Genomic DNA, 19277 nt, shown 5'->3' on the forward strand with positions numbered 1-19277 from the left:
ACACTGCATGGTTTATTTCTTATCACCAGCTATTCTAGGATGTCCTTACTGCTTACCAAAACCAAGTCTAAAATGCCATCACCTGTTATTGGTTCAGTGGCACGTCAATCAATAAAATTATTTATCATACCCACGAGTAACTGGACTCTACCAGAATTAGTAGCATTTATTTTCAATCTATATCTGAGGTGGTTCAAGTCTTCCATTATAAAAAATCCCCAACAGTATTTCTCTCTCTAATATTATTAGAGATTTCTCTATCTACATGCATGGGAAGTTTTCATGGTACTATGATAACTGAGGTAGAGGATGTTTCAACCAGAGGGATATGGGCATGGATCAGCGTTCATGTCACACTCTCAGTCAGTACCCCTCCCAAGCCGGGGAAATGAATGATCCAACAAGTGGACCAAATTCGCTGATTAATCCTGGTCACGTGCCACAGGAGGCATGCTGTATATATGGTAAGAAAACGAGCAGGGGGATGCTTTTCCTCTCTGTACTATGGACAGTACAACATAAGGTGTTGCTTTATTTTTAATTCATGTCACATACCCAGATGCTACGGGACAATATTTTTATAACATATTCCTAAAAATCATTAAGAACAAAAATGCACATTTATAAAAAAACCTCTCCATTGTAGACTATACCTTAGGGTGTACATATTTAAACTGAATGTGTTGTGCATCCTCTCCCTCTTCCCACCTCTTGCGGTATTTTCAATTATTAACACTAAAATACAATTTTCCATCAGAAAAAATTTTATACCTATAGCATAGTCGACCTATTCAGGGAACTATGACTGCCATTATAGTATGTCCTGAGGATTATACCAGCATATTACACAGTCACAAACTCCAATACTAATGTCATTTAACCTTTGGCAATATTAGTCTAGAGAGGAACCTTAACACTTTACATGAAGGATGGTACATTGACTTTTAGAAGCGATGGACTATGATATCAATGTTGGAGTAAATGGTGTAGGTGAGGCTACAGTACAGAGTCAAAAGCTGTAAACCTGTCTATGCACTGTAGCAATGATCCTCATATGCTTTCAGACTGTGAACTATATCCAAAAAGGAATTCTCTCCCATATCATCATCATAGGACCTCAATGGGGGCTTTGCTTTCTTTAGGAATGGACCCAAAATATGTTACACTGAAGAATTTCATCAAATTTTCATAAAAGAAAACACTTAAGAGCTTTGATTTTTAAGTTAGTGCTGAGACCAGAGTGTGACACAGAGGCTCATTAGTCCTTCACTACTCAGTTAACAACTCTTTTCAGGCCTGACATACTCACTACACCTAACACACTGTTGTCACAATCTGTATCATATACAAACTCATAACATGCTGGCCCCGAAAAATCATTGCATGGTGCATGTACAAGATGTGTACAAAGTTATAAATCTGTGCTAGAATTAAGTTTTTTAACATGTGTTTGGCAAGCAAACCAGTTTGGCATAAAACCAGTCTGCCCTAGCCAAAGCAACGTATATTTGATTGTCTGACTAATCTGATCAGGCAGAGATAATGGTACACATAGGTACACAGTTACCAAGCAGGGAAGAAGATGGCATGGCATCTATACCCCAGCTGGCATGTAGAAGCCAAGTGTCTGGGCTTACATTTCAAAGAATATATTTCAAAAAGATTTACTGAACTATAAAAAGAAGAGAGAACCCCATAGCTATCCATCACTTGGGGGATTCAAGGGGCTGGAGCTCTTGAAATCGCAGAGTGTTGGGTCCTTCAACAAAGGGGTTTGGCATCTCTGAACTAAGTTTAGGTAAGAAACTTACTTAGGCAAAGATTGTAAGTTGCTGAAATTAAGTTTTAGTCTTAGAAGTGTATTTTTACTTTTGTTTGCTTGTAACCATTTTTATCTTTGTTCCTTATACTTAGTATCACTTGAAACCTCTCTTTTTGATTGAATAAACTTACTTTACATTTTATCTAAGCTAGTTCAGTGCTTTGGTTGAACTGAAGTGATTGTTAATTCCAGTCAAGATAACGAGCTGCTGTTTCTGTTTCTTTAAAGGAGCAGCAAACTTAACTTTTGTCATTGTTCCAGGAGAGGGCTGGATGCTTCAGGGAGACAGTTTGGGAAAATTCAGGACTTAGGAAAAGTGTTGGGGCCACTCTGCAAACAATAACTGGTGGTGAAAGCCAGAGTGTAACCTGCATGCTTGTATGCTGGCTGTGGGTGTCCAGGGTATGAATCATAACAACATAGCATTTCAGGCACACGGAATTGCAGGTCAGGCAGTGACACAATCCTTTGCTGGCCTGGGTTCAACCCCAAAATGTCACAGATGGAAGCAAAAGAAAAAGAAGATGGCTGAAGCCTGAAACCAAACCTGGAATACAAATCACGGTTCTCTCTCACACACGGCAACAGAAAGAAGCAAGATAAATTTTGCTTAGGTTGAATTATACCCTCTTCTGCTCCCCAGTGAAAGGAAAGGAAAGGAAGGGCCAGAGCTGGAACCATGGCCTCTGCCTCACAAAACAATGCAGTGGATGCCATCTTTGCTCAGTGCTGCAGCTGAGCTGGGGCCACAGAGTTGACAGCTAAGACCCACAGCTGAAAAACAGAGGAGCAGAGCAACATCTTTTCTAAGGCTTCCCTGCTCCACTCTCTTTCTTGTCCAAAGGGTCCTTTTCACTCCCAGGGCCCTATCCGAGCTGCAGGAGGTAATTGACAACTTGACCCCACCCCTTCTGAGCTGCATCATCACCACCAGCAGACAGACTAGCATTCAGTGCACTCTCTCCATTCCAGGGCATTACTGAGTGGGGCCAGTGAGTGACGAGGGTTGCTTCCTTTGCCCTTCAAAGATACATGATGTCACTTCCACTGGCCCCATATCTCCACTAATCTGAAAATCCCACACTGGATTGCCCACCCACTAGTGGAGATTGGTAAATTGATAAGCACTACATTTTGCTACTTTTGACACAAAATCTCTCATTATATAATCACAGAACATGTTGCATAGGGATCATTAATACACAATCACACACACAGTACAAGTGTAGGAAAATCTTCCCATGCCTTGCCATTCCATTCTATGGTAGTAATGTCCTGTGTTGAGACCTTAAATTCATTAAAAACCAAATTCTCACAGACTTTGGAGTCCTTATCTAAGTGAACATAAGCTCCAAACTAAGTGAAATCAAATCAGACCACGTGATCCTAAAAACTATTATGCAAAATTGTCTTTGCTATTTTCTTCATATTAGTTCCCTCTTAGAATCATAGAATATCAGGGTTGGAAGGGACCTCAGGAGGTCATCTAGTCCAACCCCCTGCTCAAAGCAGGACCAATCCCCAACTAAATCATCCCAGCCAGGGCTTTGTCAAGCCTGACCTTAAAAACTTCTAAGGAAGGAGATTCCACCACCTCCCTAGGTAACACATTCCAGTGTTTCACCACTGCAAAAATTAGTGAACAAGTTTTTCCTAATATCCAACCTAAACCTCCCCCACTGAAACTTGAGACCATTACTCCTCATTCTGTCATCTGCTACCACTGAGAACAGTCTAGATCCATCCTCTTTGGAACCCTCTTTCAGGTAGTTGAAAGCAGCTATCAAATCCCCCCTCATTCTTCTCTTCTGCAGACTAAACAGACTAAACTCTTGTTGCTGAACACTACACGAGACAGATTTTGTCTGAAAATATTGAAGAGAAGAAAAGAAAAGAGAAGAGTTGGTGGGAACTGTCATAAATATAAAGGGAAGGGTAAAACCCTTTAAAATCCCTCCTGGCCAGAGGAAAAATCCTCTCACCTGTAAAGGGTTAAGAAGCTAAAGGTAGCCTCGCTGGCACCTGACCAAAATGACCAATGAGGAGACAAGATACATTCAAAAGCTGGGAAGAGGGAGAGAGAAACAAAGGGTCTGTGTCTGTCTATATGCTGCTTTTGCCGGGGATAGAACAGGAATGGAGTCTTAGAACTTTTAGTAAGTAATCTAGCTAGGTATGTGTTAGATTATGATTTCTTTAAATGGCTGAGAAAAGAACTGTGCTGAATAGAATGAATATTTCTGTCTGTGTGTCTTTTTTGTAACTTAAGGTTTTGCCTAGAGGGATTCTCTATGTTTTGAATCTAATTACCCTGTAAGGTATCTACCATCCTGATTTTACAGAGGTGATTCCTTTATTTCTATTTACTTCTACTTCTATTAAAAGTCTTCTTGTAAGAAAACTGATTGCTTTTTCATTGTTCTCAGATCCAAGGGTTTGGGTGTGTGGTCACCTATGCAAATTGGTGAGGATTTTTACCAAACTTTTCCCAGGAAGTGGCGTGCAAGGGTTGGGAGGATTTTGGAGGGAAAGACGTGTCCAAACTACGTTTCCCAGTAAACCCAGTTAGAGTTTGGTGGTGGCAGTGGATATTCCAAGGACAAAGGATAAAATTAATTTGTACCTTGGGGAAGTTTTAATCTAAGCTGGTAAAAGTAAGCTTAGGAGGTTTTCATGCAGGTCCCCACATCTGTACCCTAAGAGTTCAGAGTGGTGGAGGAACCTTGACAGTAACCATCTGCATTTATCCCAAGGAGACCTGGGTCTTCTAGGAAGGGAAAAGAGCTGAAGGAGGAGTCGTGACATTCATTGTTCCAATGCCCATTGAAGTCAATGGAAATTTTGCCAACAAGTAAAATGGGCCCCACAGGCCTTGCCATGGAATTTTAACTTGCATACTATGGTGATGGAATTATCTAGACAATCCCAAAATAACTTTTATTCAGCTACAGCTGCACAGTAATTTAACCTAATTTTCTTAGTACTGAGAAAGTCCCTTTGTTTCACTGTAATAATGTTTTTTTAAGAACTGTCTGTTTTAATGTTGCAACGTTTGTTTCTGGTAGACCTCCCCCTATTCCCCCTGGACTTACAAAACAAACAAACACACACATCACCACCACCACTTAATTTTGTTTTGGCCATCATTACTATTTGTTTCTCCTAGTTATTTCTGTTAGAAAACCATAGGATACTAAGCTGAAATTCAATTTCAGTTCTCCTGAATACTAAAATTAAACACCCCATTTTTTCATCAATAGAGAAGTCATTTTCTGCAATGAGTCAAGCCATCAGCAAGTTTGTTTCAACAAGTGAAAATAAATAAGTACAAGTGTTATAAAACAACTGTACAGTGTAGAGGAATAAAAAAAACGTCCTATGGGCACTGAGCAGTGTTTTCTGAATATTCATTAGTGCATTTCTCTGCCCGCCTTTCTTTTTTCTACGGAGCCCATCACCAAAGAATCTAAGGGTTAGACACCCTGACAATGGACACACAATAATGCCAATCTCTCTGGAGTACAGGGCTGTTTATAAATTATGAATTTACAAAAATTACTACAAGTTTGTGAATGTCAATTTTCTTTAAGAAGGATACCAAACAAAAAAACTGTGAGATTTTGGGCAAATAACTTTAAGGATTTTTAAACCCAGGAAGGGACATTTATGATCACCTAGACTGCCTAACACAAGCAATAGAAATTCAGCCACTGATTTCTGCATCAAGCCAAACCACACATGGTTTACCTAGAAGATATCTGAGAAACGGCCAATCTTAAAGGCCTAGAGTGACAGAAAATTCAATCATCAGTTTGGTAAACTATTCCAAATGATCAATTACCCATTAAAAGGACTTTGTTTTATTTTGAAGTTGTCAAGTTCCAATTTACAGCTGCTGAATTTTGCTTGACCTTTGTCTGCTAGATTAAATAGCCATGAAGTACCAATTAACATCTCTCTGTGTCTATAGACTATGATCAGGTCACCTCTTAACCATCTCTTTCATAAGCTATACAGATGAGCTGCTTAAGGGCTTGTCTACATGGTGAAATGATCAGCTCTTTAGGGGCGTGACTTCTAAAGCACACACATATGTTGCACATTTATTGGTCTGCATAGACTCTACTGGCGCACACTGATTGCTCCCTAGTGTGTTTTACAAGTTTAGTACACATGGACCAATTAATGCACAATATAGTAATGCACTTTAGAAATCACACTCTTGTAGAGCTCATTGCCCCACTATGTAGACATGCCCTAAGTCTCTTGCTGTAAGGTATGTTTTCCATCATTCTTGTAGCTCTTTTCTGAACCCTCTCTGATCTTCAACATCCTTTTCAAGGTGTGGACATCAAATGTGGAAACAGCGTTCTAATAATGATCTCACAAGTGTCCTGTACAGAGGTAATACCAATTCTTCTTCCTGCTCTCTCAATATTCATTTGTCTATATATCCAAAGACCATGTTGGCCCTTTTATCTACAGCATTGCACTGAGAGCTTGCATTCAACTGGTTACCAACCGTCTTCCCTATGTCTTTTCAAAATCAGTGCTTTCCAGGACATAGTGCCCCATCTTTAAAGCATGGGATACATTCTTTGTTCCTAGATGAAGGTCTTTGCATTTGGCTGTATTATTTGCATGTTTGATTATGTCCGGTTTACCGAGTGACCGGATGGCTCTGAATAAAAGTGACCTGTCCTTGTTGTTATTTATCTCTCCATCAATCTGAGTTATCTGCAGAACTGTTCAAAAGTGATTTATAATTAATTTCTTCTGAGGTCTCAGCCCAAAGCTATTACACATTTCAGGAATTAACACATACCCAAAAGTCTCCACTAGAAACCCCCTCTCCTTGTTGATAAAATGTAGCCATTAACAGGAAATTAAGATCTACCATTTAGCCAATTTTTAATCCATTCAATATGTGCCATGTTGATTTTACATAGTGGTAGTTTAAAAAAACAAACAAAAAAACAAAACAAAAACAGAATGCCATATGATACCAAATCAAATGCCTTACAGAAGAGTAAGTAGATCACATAGCATCAAAGAAATGAAGGGCTCAAAGGGGCCTCAAGAGGCAGGACTTAGTACACCTTAACCACCCCTGACAGGTGAGGCAGGTCCAAGTAGACCATCCCAAATAGACAGGTGATGGTCTAATCTGTTTTTAAAAACCTCCAATCATAGGGATTCCACCACCTCTCCTGGAAGACTATTCCAGTGCTTAACCATCCGTATAGTTAGAAAGCTTTTCCCTAATATTTAACCTAAGTCTCCTTGCTGCATAGTAAACCAACTACTTCTTGTCCTACCTTTAGTGGACATGGAGAACAATTGACTACCATCATCTTTGAAATCCCCCTTAACATATTTGAAGACTTAGAATCATAGAATATCAGGGTTGGAAGGGACCTCAGGAGGTCATCTAGTCCAACCCCCTGCTCAAAGCAGGACCAATCCCCAATTTTTGCCCTGGATCCCTAAATGGCCCCCTCAAGGATTGAACTCACAACCCTGGGTTTAGCAGGCCTATGCTCAAACCACTGAGCTATCCCTCCCCCCCCACTGAGCTATCCCTCCCCCCAGTTTTCTTTTCTAAGTAATAAAACATGCCCCATTCTTTTAGCATTTTCTAATTGGTCAGGTTTTTTAGAGCACTTATTTTTGCTCATTTTCCTCCGGACTCTCTCCAATTTGATCACATCTTTCTTCAAGTGTGGCACCCAGGACTCAACCAAGTACTCCTGGTGAGTCATCACCAGTGCCAAGTAAAGCATGACCATTACCTCCAGCGTCTTACCTAAGACACTTCTGTTAATACCCCCTTGAATGAGATTAGCCTTTTTCACAAGTGCATCATATTGTTGACCCACATTCACTTTGTGATCACTAACCCTTAATCCTGTTCAGAAGCACTACCTCATAGCCAGTTATTCCTCGTTTTTGTAATTGTGCATTTTATCATTCCTTCCTAAGTATGGTACTTTGCACCTGTGTCTTTATTGAATTTCATACTAATTCTCTAATTAGTCAAGGTCATTTTGAATTTTAAACCTGTCCTCAAAAATGCTTGAAACCCCTCCAGCTTCAAATCATCTACACATTTTAGAAGTATACAACAGTTACATTTACCAACCAAATTTGTGGTTTCAAAGAACAAAATCAGGTTTGCTTGATATGACCAATTAACGAAAAAGCCTCTGGATACATCCTGTTCACCCTGCTCATTACATCATTGCCTTGTAAAAAGCATAACTAAGAGTAGGGTCAGAAATTTTCCATCCATAGAAGATGTTGCTGAACCTCAATTTATACAATCAATTCCAACACGCAAAATGTCATGTCAGTGGGACCTTCACTCAGAAGAGCACTTTGATAGTTCTTAGACACTACATTTATGTTAAAAGAAAAGGAGTACTTGTGGCACCTTAGAGACTAACCAATTTATTTGAGCATGAGCTTTCGTGAGCTACAGCTCACTTCATCAGAACATTTATGTTATAGACATTATTGAAGCCTTAAAGTTCCACTTGTCTAGCAGAGGATTTCCTGCCCTCTAAAGAGAACTCCACTGACTAACACATGTTTTACAAAAGAAACAAACACTCCCTTTTCTGTAGGACAGGTAGAATTTTAGGGTTCCAGGATGATATATAAGCCCTTTCTTGTGCACCTTGATGGGGCTGCCAGTCCCAAGCCTGGATAAGGTGATAAAGGTTAAGCTCAAGGCTAACCACCTAGCTTTATTTAAAAAAACACCACAGGACAATACACCTCACTGGTTATAGAAATGGAACCAGGCTACCAATCCAGTAAAAATGGCTACCAACCCTTCAGCTGCATGAAGGTTTCTGGTGAGAGCCAGGACCTTGTAAGGTCTGATGCTGGCAGTAAAAAACAAACAAAAAACAACAACAACAACAAAAACCACAACACTTCAAAGTTAATTATTGGAAAGTAAGAACATGGTTTCAAACAAAAATTTTGAGGGAGATGGACAACCATGGACTTGAAATTCTGGGTATCAATGCGAGCAGATTGACAGATGTGGATATTAAGTGCCTCAAGCAGGAGAAGAAACATCTCATCTATTCAGGTTGTAGTGACAAATTCATACTCAGAGGGAATAGTGCTCATTAGGCCAAACTTTGTGGAAGACTTATTCATCAGTTGGGAACCTATCAACCAACACATCATATATGACGGACTCCAAACCAGATATTCCTAAATAGGTCAATCATACAGTGCTATGTTCCAACAAAAGGAACAGAACAACAAGGATAAAGATGAGGGTGACTGACAGAATGACAAAACATGACTTACTCCTTTTGATAGGCAATTTTAACACTGTAGTAGGAATTTGACAACCAAGGAATGGAAGGAGCAATGGGGAAGCATGGGTTAGGAAACATCAATCAAAATGGCAAAAGATTTATTGGACTGTCCTTGCTGTACAACCTAGTTCTTTAAAGCATCCTGATCCCTCAAAGACATATACAAAGAAACATGTAGTTTCCCAGATGGTCAAAAAAAACAAAAACAAAAAAACCCAACATCAACCACATCTACATCAGCTAGAGATTCAGGTCATCTGTCCAAGATGAAAGGGCATATTAAGCAGCTCATGTCAACAGTGACTAACCACCATCTTCACATTGCTAAACTGAAATTAAAAATGAGAGAGTTTTTTTTTTTTTTTTTTTGCTGCTTTCTGGTTAATAATGAAAACTGAAATTGAAAGACTATTGTGAGAAATTCTATCTTAACTAAGGAATAGTTTTGAAGCCCTGCCAAAACACAGAGGAAGGCAAGAGATAGACTGGACCTAAAGAGTGCTGCACAGAGGTTAGAGAGAATGTGATTCAAGATGCGGCAGTCACAGTTGGATATCAACATAAACAGAGCAAGAATGAGATAAGCCAAAAGACATGGTGTCTCATTGAGGAATGGAAAGCACTAAAAGGAAAACTCCTGAATGATAAGACCAACAAAATAGTGCAAAAAGACAAAGGGTGGGGGGGGGGGGGAATACAAGAAAGCAGACAAAGCAGTGAAAAAGATAAATGGAGATATGATGAAGACCTAGCAGATGAAGTTAAAACTACTGCTATGATAGGAAACCCAAAGAGTGATTTACCAAATGACTAAAATCCTATGTGGAAATTCCAAAAACCATAACTGGGCTAGCAAAACTGTTTATAATTCAGACAGAACAGATTAAGAAGAGATGGGCAGAGCATTCCTTAGCAGACCCACACTCCCAGCACCTGCAGGAGCTTCCTGGTGAATGTGGTTGGGACTCAGCAGAGGGGTCTGCTTGTGGGAGTCTCAGCCAGGGAGTCTGGGTGCTGGGGGAGTGGGGGTCTGGGTGCAGCTAGTTGGGGGTCAGTAGCAGGGGGGTCTGGATGTGGGGGCTCAGTGTGATGCAGGGGGGAGATGGGGCTTCTCAGTGGTGGAGTGAAGGGAGCTCAGTGGGGGGTGGCCTGGCTGCAGGGGTGGGGATCCTGAGGCAGGGGGTCTGGTTGCAGGGGGGCTCCAGATGCAGGGGCTGAGGTTCAGTGGAATGGGGTTTGGGAATGGAGGAGTAGGGGGGCTCTGGGTATATGGGGTGAGGCTTGGTAGGGGTTGAGGTTCAGTGGGGTGGTGTTCAGATATGGAGGGCTAGGGGGGTTCTTGGTGTATGGGGTGAGGCTTGGCAGGGGTGTCTGGGTATGGGAGGTCCGGGTGCACAGGAATTGGGTGGATGGGGGAGCAGCTCCCCCCACAGCTAAGGAGCGATGGGGGCAGGGGAAGATGCTGAGCTTCCTGGAGCTGAGGGAGGTTTCTGTGGGTGGGGCTAACACAGCCCCAGCCACTCCTTGGCAGGGGAAGAGGAAGTCCCATCCTCTCCTGCCTCCAGCCCAGCTGGGACTAGCAGCTGAACCCAGCTCAGGGTAGGAGTCACAGGTTGGGGTGTCCCCAGCCTCATAGTGATTTACCTCTCTGCCGGCTGCTCCGGGTGCCTGACACAATGTACCTGCACTGCTCTGGGGTGGTGCATGACTGTTCTTGCAGATTCCCTTTGCTTCCCTGTCAGAAAGTCATTTTTCTGTGGGGAAGGAAAGAAATCTGTGGGGGACATAAATTCTGTGCATGCGCAGTGCTGCAAATTTCTTCCAGGAGTAACCAGGTTCAGTAAACAGATTATTCCAATAATGATTTTGATGAAAAACTCAATTGGATGTGTTGCAGAAAGTCTTGTTCCTATTCTCACATCTTGACAATGCTGAGTTATTTTTCCAAAAAACAGCCAAAAATCCTTTTTCTTGAGGCAGTTAAGGTCTGTGACGTAGGGAATCAGGTGGAGTGGGCAGAGCAGGTTGGGAAACAAAGCCAAAGGTCAGCACTAGAGACAGGGCTCAAACCAGACTCAGAACCAGGAACTGAAGCAGAGCGTCAGAGCTGAGGTCAAATGCCAGAGCCCAGGATTAACCCAGAGTCAGATCAGAAGTCAGAGGCTGGGGTCGGACCAAGACTGACCACTGAGGATTGGTGGTGAGGTGTAAGGGCAGGCGAAGAGGCAAGGATCAAGCATGGTGGGGACAGGAGCAAAGGGAGGAACAAGGTAGGAGCCAAGAACAGGTTTGGGTGCAGGAGGCAGGCACAAGCCGGGTGTAAGACTGCTAGAAAAGGAAACCACCTTGTTGCTCAGACAAACTTCCTGTTCCTCTACTTGACTTAAATACTGTAGTTGGAACAATCAATGGAGCTGGTCAATCCTCCAGTCAGAGTTCCCATGGGTGGTGCCTTGGCTGGAGTTAGCCCTAGTAGCTTCTCAACCCAGGTGGTTTCAGTAGCCATTGGGTGGAGGCCAGGCTGTGGCAGCTAGCGAGGGGACTCCCATGCCAGGGTTCAACATCCAGGACATCACAGACAAAAAAATGTAATAGCTTCTAGCAGCAGTACCAGTGAACTGAATCCTCGGTAATTTCAATAGCTTTCTTAATTACAAAAACTATTTAAATGTGAAGAAAATCTTGGTCTCTTCCTGTTTAATTCTACAGAGTAGCTACTGTAATATGATCAGCAGAACTGAGTAAAAAAGGTCAGCTTTCAGGAGAGACCCAGTCTGGTATTGCTCTGGGGAGATTTGGAATGAAAGCTCAGTACAGACTTGCTTGCACTCAAATTCTAGAGCTTCAGCATGGAGTGCTGGCTGCCAAGAACTCTTAATAAATCTTTTTCCTACAATTCTGCCTGCCGCATCACTTATTGGGACTGAAAGTCAATGCTGGACTAGTGCTATCACCAATCACTTCTATAGAAACAAGCAGTGAAATTATAAACACACAGGGCTAAGCTAGGCTCAGCACAGCCCAGAATACTGAGAGGCACTGTGCTCAAAGCATCCCTCTAAGGTACAATCCTCCCCAAGTGGGTAGGGAGCAAGGAGCATTTTGCGGTAGCTCTTAAGTGATTGCAGCATATTCCTCCCTTCTGCAGGCAGAGGCAGAACCCGGTCCATATCCACCTCCTCTCCGGAGCGTAGCGTCTGGCACACAACCCCTGCATTTCCCCTAAGCCCTGGCCTGCGATGTGGTACCACCCTTAATGTGGCTGTGCAAAATGGCATGGGAGTCCTTACTCCCATGTACTGTTTTGTGTGGTTTCATTAGGACTAGTGACAATTCAGCCCAGAGTTAGAATCTCACTGGAAGAACAAATCAAAGAAGTTAGACTGAAGGTTGCAAGTCACAAGTAAAACAAACAGTAATAAAATATTTGTTTGCAAAATAATGTTCTATTTGTTCAAGTTATTGATTCATTGTGAGAGTTCTCCTTTATTTATAGACTCAGATTTTAAGGCCGGAAGAAACCACTGATAATCTATTCTGACCTCCTGTAGGTTTCTTGTATTTCTTTTACACCGTTAGAGGAGAAAATACAACTTCCCCAATGCCAAATCATTTCCCAAAATGTTAATTTAGGACTAATATAATAAAGTTCTAACCTCCATATTAACACATGCACCCATTCCATTTCTGCCTGTATGAAAAAGTTATTGATTTCCCTCCCCCCTGGGCACTCAGTGTAAGGTTTTATTTAGTTATCTGTAATATTTTACCCATTATTCCAAGATAAGCACCACAGGACAGGGGGAAAAAAAGAGAAAAATAAAGATAGCATGCCTCCTTTGAGAGCACATTGATCTGCACTAAAATAAAGCTTTGATGTCTTATTTTAGTAACATCTAAAGTGATATAATCAGGGAAATATCAGTAAACAGTTGGAAGGGAACAAGGATGGCTATATAGACTTATTTCATAAATATACAAAAGATAAACCCTGGCCCAAACCAACGGAAAATTAGTGGAAAAGGGGAAGTTAAAATAACTTTTGCATTTCATAATTTGTCTGCATATCAATTTGTTCATAATAGGCTCATCCCCTTAATATATATCTAGTATCATACATAGAGCTGATAAATTCTATCAAAACATTTTTTCCTAATATTAAAATCCCAGCATTTGGGGTTTTTATCCTCCCCAGATTTTTGCCCCCCATCCCTCCCTCCCCAGCTATAAAGCTGCAGCTGGTGGTGGAAGTCTTAAAAGGTAATTTCTACACAAAATGGAAGGGGAGGAAAAAAAATAAATAATGAAATCCTCTTCCTTTCCCTAATTCTCCAACTAGCTGTAGTCGTAGACATAACTGAGAGAAGCAGAATGTGATTCAATGGATTAAAGTTCTCCACGCAGGGAGCTAGATCAGGTTCCTATTGAGGAAAGTGCTTGCTGAGGTAGGCTGAGTCATAATGGTGGCAAGTTTCAAGTGTATTTCTGATCTCTTATGGTAAGTAACAGCCTTCCTTTGGGAGCCATCTTTCCACAGCTCTTGAGATTTTCTCTCTGGACTAGGTCTGCCTCACAGCCTTACTTACAAGTAACCATTGTTAGATTACGGAGAGGCACTATTAAGGGTGTGTACTGGCTAGATCAGTAGCTCTCAATCTTTCCCTGACTACGGTACCCCTTTCAGGAATCTGATTTGTCTTGCATATCCCCAAGTTTCACCTCACTTAAAAACAACTTGCTTACAAATTGAAACATAAAAATACAGAAGTGTCACAGCACACTATTACTGAAAATTGCTTACTATCATTTTTACCCTATAGTTGTAAAATAAATCAATTGGAATATAAATATTGTACTTACATTTCTGTGTCTAGTAATATAGAGCAGTATAAAGAAATCATTGTCTGTATGAAATTTGTTTGTACTGACTTTGCTAGTGCTTTTTATATAACCTGTTGTAAAACTAGGCAAATATAAAAGAAATCACTCAGAATTTATGATTTCTACCAAAATGCTTCCTTTATCCGGTTTTTCCAGCGGGGGGGGGGGGGGAAGGGCAGGCTCACAATGGAAGCCCGAGCCACTATATTGTGTTATTCTGACAAATAAAATATGCAGAATTTTAAAATATTGTGTGCAGAAATTTTAATTTTGTGGTGCACAATTCCCCCAGGAGTAATTGGCATAAATCAGTGGAGTCATGTTGATATAAACAATTGTGGGTTGTGCCTTTAAGAGAACTGGTCACCAGTGGCACACAACAGGGGGCAGCACTGATTGGTCCCAGTTAGCATGCAAGCTAGGTTGTCTCTGAGAGGCTGCAATAAAGCTCTATTTGTTAGAACCTCCTGGGTCTTGTCTCTAAGTACTAACTGTCTTTGTGCCTAGCAACAAACTAGGACATTCCAGTAACAGAATAGAAAATCTCCTATGATAATTACAGTATATATTCGCAAGCTAGGGCTACCAGTCGTATTAGCAACGCTGGAGGCTGGATAGCCATCTGTCTTGGATGATTTCAACACAACAAATCCTGCATCTTGGCAGGGGAATAGACTAGATGATCCTTGCGGTTTCTTCTAGCCCTATGATTTTATGTTAGCAAATGAAGCAAACTTCCATCAACATTTTATTCTTTGCAGGTGAGCCAAAGTCCTATCATACCTTGTGTTTATAGTTTTAGCTGGACCTTAGCATGTTAATAGTGGATTGTGAATCCTGTTACTCTAACCCACTGATCCTTAGGAAATGCATCCAAATGGCAAGACAGATAACTGATAAGGAGCAGGTGTTTCCTGGGATCAATAAGATAATCTATCAAGAAAGGATTTTAGCTTATCAGGAACTACTCTAACAGATGGTTTTGTCACAACGACTTGGTTGAAGATATCTTTTGTGATTGATAAAATAATGGATTGCTGAACAGGTGTCTTTAGCTCATCAGTTATGTAAATCAGATACCATGAAATGAGTTCCACAGGTCAACAGGTCATTTTCTTGGTTTCTTTTCTGTAAACACGCATAGCATATAAAGGGATGCAATCCTATTTGGAACCATCCAATCCTGCTGTCTGCTCCCCAGACTAGTTTGGTATGTAAAACATTTCTGTCTGTCTTGTGCTGTGTTAATCTTTCATAATAAATTCCAGTTAAGCCTGTTATCCAACACCATATAATGATTAAAATTCACAGGAGTTGGGACTATTACAATAATACTCAATACTACACTTCTTACTGAGGCAAAACTCCTATTGATTTTACCGGGAATTAAACCTGGGTAGAGGGACTCCAGGATTGAGCCCTTGTTTTCAATGCTTCTTGTGTACAGAAACACAGTATTAATGATCTGATCATTGAGAATAGCATCCTGAAGAGTCTGGCTTAAATAGTTCAAGAGCAAGGGGTATTCAAGTTAAGGTTGTTATCATGCCATTCTTAGGTCAGCATCAGAGCTACTTGAAAGGCTCAATTTCACACACAAAGACTGAAATTTCCACAGGATCACATGGCTGGGACATCATCATTTCTGCTTGGGAAGGGTGGCAGGGTAAATTCTATCCAAATCACAACTCTTCACGTTTGCCTAGAGTTAGAGTTAAGATTTACCATCTTTGCAAACAAACTCTTGCATTTCCTGAGTTAAAACCATGTTTGCCAGTGATGAGCACTGCTTTACATTTTTGTGCAAGATAGAAAAACAGTATACATGCTCCCCACCCCAGGGGAAAAAAAGTGATTCTCCTTCCCTCCCTATTGGTCTGCCCAATGATGTATGCTTTTTCTACAGAGCTCTGGATGTGGTGACTCATTATGTAACATATTTCGGCATTCTATTCACAGGTTGACAGCCTGCTCCTGCTTAAGTTAGTGAGTTAGCAAAACTCACATGGACTCCAGTGCACAATTGCTCTTAAATCCTAAATGCATAAGCCAAATCTTCCATTTACTTTTAATCTTATCAGCATAGTTAAACATTATTCATTTTTTGTGTTTATTTTGTTTCTACCCACCTCTGCCCAGTTGAGGATCAGTTCTCTTATCAAAACTGCTCCTTTTCAGGAGCTACATTAGTTCTAAAGTGACCCATGTTTACCCAAGAGTGGCTCTCTGTCCCAATCTACTGGCTGGATCAAACAGATGTAAGTCTGCTGCTGGTTTTGAGCTAACAGACCTGAACTATTTCAGGCAGTAGAGCTCATTCTCTGGATCCAGAAGTCCTAGGTCCAATCCCCATTACTGACAATCCAACCAGGGAGTTCACATGACAAGTGATGGGACATCACTTTGTGGAATTTCAGGTTTAAAAAAACAAACACACAAAACAAAACCCATGGCTACAAAATAAATTCCCCCCTCCCCCCCCGACGCACACGGCTTGTTCTCCCTTTCCCCTTTTTCCACTGGAAAACGGAGAGAAAGAGTGGGGAGGAATGTTGATTCCCCCCCCCCCGCCCCCATTTAAAAATAATTGGAAAGTTCCTACCAAACAAACAGAAACATTTCATGAAAAGTTTCAATTTGGTTGAAAAGCAATTTTTTGGGGGGGCCAATAAAATGGTTTGACAACACGATTTTGACCAGTTCTATAGACAAGACAAAGGGTGGAGGAAAGAAAGGAGCATTACTAACCTCTTCTGATAGTTGGGGAACTGAGATGTGAAATGACTTGCTTCAGGTTGCTTCACATCACTGAGAGCCAGGCATAGAACCAAAAGGTCTCCTGACCCCCAAGCCCATGCCCTGTCCACTGAATCACTGTCTTCTTGAAGGGATGGTTCATTTGATTTACACTGCAGAAGAGACAATCCAAAATACCTCAGTAAGAAAAAAAACACACATTGAGACTGAGCCTTTTAACAGTGACATGTATAAGATGAAATTTTAAGGCTAGAATCCTCTGCAAAGAAGTATTTAGAAATACAGTTCCTTCCTAAAGGACCTTCAACTTTAATATTTAACTTCCTTGTGGCAAGGGTCTGATTTTTTTTCCTTGGTGCAATGGGAAACACTATGACCGCAGCTGAGGAGGAGTTGTTAGTAAAAGGAAAGATTTTTAGATGGCTTATATCGCTCCTGTGAAACTGCAATTATCTTTCCATAACCAGAGGAGTACAGAATAAATGACCTGCTTTACTTGTCATGTCAAGGCATGAAATGAAGTTTAAACAGTGGAAAAACCAACTCTTTCTTGATCAAGAATACTTATAGAAAACATTTGTCATGATTCATATTTAATATGGTGTCTCGTTTCAGAAGGTACTTCAATTAAATGTGCATTAATGGCAATGATTCCTAATTCACGCTACAAACCTAACAGAGCATATCCAACTACATTGCAATTGATGGACAATTGTTAACTGTCAGGAGATAACAGTCTCTTCAATGAGATAAGTTTTATAATGGTACAGCAGAAAATAAATGAATTTAAAGCAGCTTCCAAGTGTTATTGAAGCAACTAAAGTTTTATGACTTACTATTTTTTGAGTAGCCTTCTCATGTTGCATGTGTAGAAAACAGGGATTAGGCACTCAAGATGCCATGCTGTCAAGGTTCCTCCCCCACTCTGAACTCTAGGGTACAGATGTGGGGACCTGCATGAAAAACCTCCTAAGCTTATCTTCACCAGCTTAGGTCAAATCTTCCCCAAGGGACAAATTATTCCCCCCGTTGTCCTTGGACTGGCCGCTACCACCACCAAACTAATACTGGTTACTGGGGAAGAGCTGTTTGGATGCGTCCTTCCCCCCAAAATACTTCCCAAAACCTTGCACCCCACTTCCTGGACAAGGTTTGATAAAAAGCCTCACCAATTTGCCTAGGTGACTACAGACCCAGACCCTTGGATCTTAAGAACAATGAACAATCCTCCCAACACTTGCACCCTCCCTTTCCTGGGAAATGTTGGATAAAAAGCCTCACCAATTTGCATAGGTGACCACAGACCCAAACCCTTGGATCTGAGAACAATGAAAAAGCATTCAGTGTTTTACAAGAAGACTTTTAATAAAAAAATAGAAGTAAATAGAAATAAAGAAATCCCCCCTGTAAAATCAGGATGGTAGATATCTTACAGGGTAATTAGATTCAAAAACATAGAGAACCCCTCTAGGCAAAACCTTAAGTTACAAAAAAGATACACAGACAGAAATAGTTATTCTATTCAGCACAATTCTTTTCTCAGCCATTTAAAGAAATCATAATCTAACACATACCTAGCTAGATTACTTACTAAAAGTTCTAAGGCTCCATTCCTGGTCTATCCCTGGCAGAAACCAGCATACAGACAGACCCAGACCCTTTCTTTCTCTCCCTCCTCCCAGCTTTTGAAAGTATCTTGTCTCCTCATTGGTCATTTTGGTCAGGTGCCAGTGAGGTTACCTTTAGCTTCTTAACCCTTTACAGGTGAGAGGAGCTTTCCCCTGGCCAGAAGGGATTTCAAAGGGGTTTACCCTTCCCTTTATATTTATGACACATGCAAAGAATTAGAATAATTTACACTGCACTTTTGATGTAAAAAAAATAAAAGAATATATTTAAAAAGATTAACTTCAGTATTGCCAACCCTAATGATATGTGTACACTGCCATGAAGATTGTGGCACACATGGCAGCACGAGCTAACCACTTGAGTGTAAGCCGGCCCTACCCCTTGGGTTTGTATTTGGGTGGCTAGCCCATGCTGAGATGTCTAGATTGCTATTTTTAGTGCGCTAACTGGAGCGGAGCTAGTACATGCCTGTCTACCCAAGCTGGGAAGCACATTCCCAACTGTAGTATACATGGACCCTCAAAACTTTGCAACCCCATTAAACCAGTGCAATTCCACAAATTAGCTTGATTCGAACAGCTCCTGATTCACAATGGTGTAAGCAAGAGTAGAATCAGGCCCCACTCCTGTGAAAATTTAATCTTCGTAGAAGAAAACGTGTGCAGCTTCCATTCCCCCATTCCATTCGTAGACAGGTGAAATCCTTGACTGAGAAGAGTTAGAGAAAGCTCAGAGGAGTGTCTAAATTACAGTAAGGATGCTTCTAATGACTCTCATGATCCGTCACACTGCCGCTAAGGGTTTGATTCAGGAGAAGTACCCTCAGGGGGAATCAGAAGGCACTGTCC

The sequence above is a fragment of the Lepidochelys kempii genome, chromosome 5, assembly GCF_965140265.1.
Source record: "Lepidochelys kempii isolate rLepKem1 chromosome 5, rLepKem1.hap2, whole genome shotgun sequence".
Classification (NCBI taxonomy): domain Eukaryota; kingdom Metazoa; phylum Chordata; order Testudines; family Cheloniidae; genus Lepidochelys; species Lepidochelys kempii.